General features: G+C 46.2%; 1 long non-coding RNA gene across 1 annotated transcript; it reads right to left on the bottom strand.

The window, feature by feature from the left end:
• Nucleotides 1-189: 189 nt before the first annotated feature.
• On the bottom strand, nucleotides 190-1786 carry LOC139029114 (uncharacterized). The gene is made up of 3 exons (XR_011481372.1): nucleotides 1357-1786; nucleotides 1150-1219; nucleotides 190-951 (listed from the first exon to the last, which is right to left on the bottom strand). It is a non-coding gene; the product is annotated as an uncharacterized lncRNA (long non-coding RNA).
• Between the last annotated feature and the right edge of the window lie 2483 nt (nucleotides 1787-4269).

Genomic DNA, 4269 nt, shown 5'->3' with positions numbered 1-4269 from the left:
AGAGGCTGCGTCCCAGATAGCACCCTATTCATTTTTATAGTGTATCACTGTTGACCAGGGCTCTGGTCCAAATCAGTAAACTATATAGGGAGTAGGGTGGAATTAGGGACGCAGCAGAGCCTCTGGGGCCGGGAGCGTGGAGTGGGACGCGGGAGACAGTTTTAATCAAGGCCTTTATTTTTTTTACACACACACACACACACACTTTAATCAAAGGCCACTTTTGAACCGGAATCTAGCTATGGTAATCCTGTAGGCTACAAGCGGTTAGTATTGTTCAACTGTGATTGGGGAAAATTTATCTCGACTGCCGCTTGTCTCGGCGGTTTTCTTGCATATCGCCATCACCTTCTACACCTGGTGCCTTGTAAAGTAGTTAGTCTATTCAGACTCCAGACTTTCCAAAGGATCTGCCGTGGAGGACACTCACACACAACATGGTCTTCTGCATTAATATTTCAGAGGCAAACAAACAATTGGCCTGTGTCCTGTATTATTGTTGAAGGCAATATAAAAGTTATTGTAGAAGTAAATGAACTTGGATGACTTTCTTTTAGTTTGACTTTAAAGTTTAGAGTATAAAAGGAGAGAAATAAGGCAGGAAATTAACCACGATTTGAATTGCAGGAGTGCTGGGCACCCTTATAACAACTTAAATATCAATGTGCCCTCCAAAAAAGTAGATTAGTAGATGTTGGGTAACCCCAAGAGCCAGTCTGTGCATGCTCATTGGCACCCAAATTTCCTAGTGCACTACTTTTGACCACAGCCCTATGGGCCCTAGTCAGAAGTGTTGCACTATATAGGGAATAGAATGCCACATCCACCCTGACCACAGCCCTATGGACCCTAGTCAGAAGTGTTGCACTATATAGGGAATAGAATGCCACGTCCACCCTGACCACAGCCCTATGGACCCTAGTATATAGGGAATAGAATGCCACATCCACCCTGACCACAGCCCTATGGACCCTAGTCATAAGTGTTGCACTATATAGGGAATATAATGCCACGTCTAACCCTGACCACAGCCCTAGTCAGAAGTGTTGCACTATATAGGGAATATAATGCCACGTCTAACCCTGACCACAGCCTATGGACCCTAGTCAGAAGTGTTGCACTATATAGGGAATATAATCCACGTCTAACCCTGACCACAGCCCTATGGACCCTAGTCAGAAGTGTTGCACTATATAGGGAATAGAATGCCACATCCACCCTGACCACAGCCCTATGGACCCTAGTCAGAAGTTGTTGCACTATGTAGGGAATAGAATCCACATCTAACCCTGACCACAGCCCTAGGGCCCTAGTCAGAAGTGTTGCACTATATAGGGAATAGAATGCCACATCCACCCTGACCACAGCCCTATGGGCCCTAGTCAGAAGTGTTGCACTATATAGGAATAGAATGCCACATCCACCCTGACCACAGCCCTATGGGCCCTAGTCAGAAGTGTTGCACTATATAGGGAATAGAATGCCACATCCACCCTGACCACAGCCCTATGGACCCTAGTATATAGGGAATAGAATGCCACATCCACCCTGACCACAGCCCTATGGACCCTAGTCAGAAGTGTTGCACTATATAGGGAATAGAATGCCACATCCACCCTGACCACAGCCCTATGGACCCTAGTCAGAAGTGTTGCACTATATAGGGAATAGAATGCCACGTCCCACCCTGAACACAGCCCTATGGACCCTAGTATATAGGGAATAGAATGCCACATCCACCCTGACCACAGCCCTATGGACCCTAGTCATAAGTGTTTGCACTATATAGGGAATATAATGCCACGTCTAACCCTGGACCCTGTTTGTGTGTGGTGGGTTTTCAGGAGGAAGGGTTAGTACTGGAGACGCTGAAGTGGTTCACTAATCCCTCTTTTATTCTGAAAGGTTATTCTCCTCCGCTGTCGCTGAGATAAATCCTGCTCCTCAAGAGGATTCCATTTGACTCTCAATAACACACACACCTACACACAGTGTCGTCGGGAGAGGAGAGTTCAATAGCGGTTAATCCTCCCACAAAGTGTGTGTGTGTGTGTGTGTCATTCCAAAGGCCTTTGAACAGGAGGAATGCACCCGTCTTTTTCACTTGTCCTAGGCCAGGACTCTCCGACCCTGTTCCTGGAGAGATACCCTCCTGGAGGTTTTTACTCCAACCCCAGTTGTAACTAACCTGATTCAGCTGATCAACTAGCTAATTATTAGAATCAGGTGTGCTAGATTAGGGTTGGAGTGAACCTACAGGAGGGTATCTCCAGGAACAGGGTTGTGGTGAACCTACAGGAGGGTAGCTCACCAGGAACAGGGTTGTGGTGAACCTACAGGAGGGTAGCTCTCCAGGAACAGGGTTGGAGTGAACCTACAGGAGGGTAGCTCACCAGGAACAGGGTTGGAGTGAACCTACAGGAGGGTATCTCTCCGGGAACAGGGTTGGAGTGAACCTACAGGAGGGTAGCTCTCCTGGAACAGGGTTGGAGTGAATTTACAGGATGATACCTCATTCAGACCTATAACCATACCTCATTCAGACCTATAGCCATACCTCATTCAGACCTATAACCATACCTCATTCATACCTATAACCATACCTCATTCAGACTTATAGCCAGATCTCATTCAGACCTTTAGCCATTCCTCATTCAGACCTTTAACCATACCTCATTCAGACTTATAGCCAGATCTCATTCAGACCTATAGCCATACTTCATTCAGACCTTTAACCATACCTCATTCTGACCTATAGCCAGATCTCATTCTGACCTATAACCATACCTCATTCAGACCTTTAACCATACCTCATTCTGACCTATAACCATACCTCATTCTGACCTATAGCCATACCTCATTCTGACCTATAGCCAGATCTCATAAAATTGTTTATCCATCAAGACAGACCAGACAGGCTCACCTCTGACCTGTGTGTGTGTGCGTGCGTGTGTGTGTGTGTGTGTGAGAGAGAGGGAACATTGATCTCAGAGATGATATTGTATCTCTAGATGCAGCTGATGGAACAGGAGAGCGAGAGAGAGGGAGGAAAGGACGATGGTACAGCCACACTGTGAGTCAGCACTCTGGGCTTCTCTTTGTGGTTCTGACATGGAATGTGTTCCAAATGGAACCCTATTCCCTATATAGTGCACAACTTTTAACCAGGGCCCATAGGGTTGTAGCTAAAAGTAGTGCACTATAAAGGGAATATGGTGCCATTTTGGGACACATTCCTTCAAACGGTTATTTTAGGCGTCTGTCAACTTGACCTAGTCCTAGACTAGAGAGAACTATAGTTTATGTACAGATCTAGACAGATCTATAGTTTATGTACAGATCTAGACAGAACAGATCTATAGTTTATGTAACAGAATCTAAGACAGAACTAATAGTTTATGTACAAGATCTAGACAGATCTATAAAGTTTATGGTACGTTTGTATGTTACAGATCTAGACAGATCTATTAGTTTTATGTACAGATTCTCGACAGATCTATAGTTTATGTAACAGATCTAGACAGACTATAAGTTTATGTACAGATCTCGACAAATCTATAGTTTCATGTACAGATCTAGACAAGATTCTATAGTTTATGTCAGATCTAGACAGATCTATAGTTTATGTACAGATTTAGCTATTATGGTAGTCAGTCTAAGTGGCTTCCTCCTGCTCTTCCCTCTCCTCTCTCTCCTTCTCCCTCTCTCCTCTCCTCTCTCCCCCTCTCCTCTCCTCCCCCTCGATTTCTCGCTCTCCCCCTCGTCTTCCTCCTCCCACTGTCTCCTCTCCTCTCTCTCCGCCCTCTCCTCTCCTCTCCAGGATCATCCCCTCTCCTCCCCCGTCTCCTCTCCTCTCCCATCCTTGTCTCTCTCCTTCCTCCCCTCTCCTCTCCTCGTCCCTCTCTCCGCTTCCTCTCTTCCTCTCCTCTCGTCACCCTCTCCTCTCTTGCCTCTGCCTCCTTCCTCCTCTCCCCTCCGTCCTCCCTCTCCTCCTCTCCCAATCTTGTCTCCTCTTCCCTCGCCAAGTTTTGTTCCTGCTGCACTGCAGTATGAAAGACGAACAAGGAGAGTAAGAGTCAATTACCAGTAGATTTAGACCAGGAAGGTGGATTCAACTCATTCCAGACTATGGAGGGCCTCAGTGTGCGATGATAGGTTTTCAGGAGAAGGATTCTTCACCCTGTGTGAGATATGCTGTTCATTTGACTGAACTTACAAGGAGTCCTCGAAGCGTTCGAAACACCAATAGTGCCCACAAAGCTCCAATGA

The sequence above is a fragment of the Salvelinus sp. IW2-2015 genome, linkage group LG18 (genome assembly GCF_002910315.2).
Source record: "Salvelinus sp. IW2-2015 linkage group LG18, ASM291031v2, whole genome shotgun sequence".
Taxonomy (NCBI): Eukaryota; Metazoa; Chordata; class Actinopteri; order Salmoniformes; family Salmonidae; genus Salvelinus; species Salvelinus sp. IW2-2015.
This window is presented reverse-complemented; position numbering and strand designations above follow the sequence as displayed.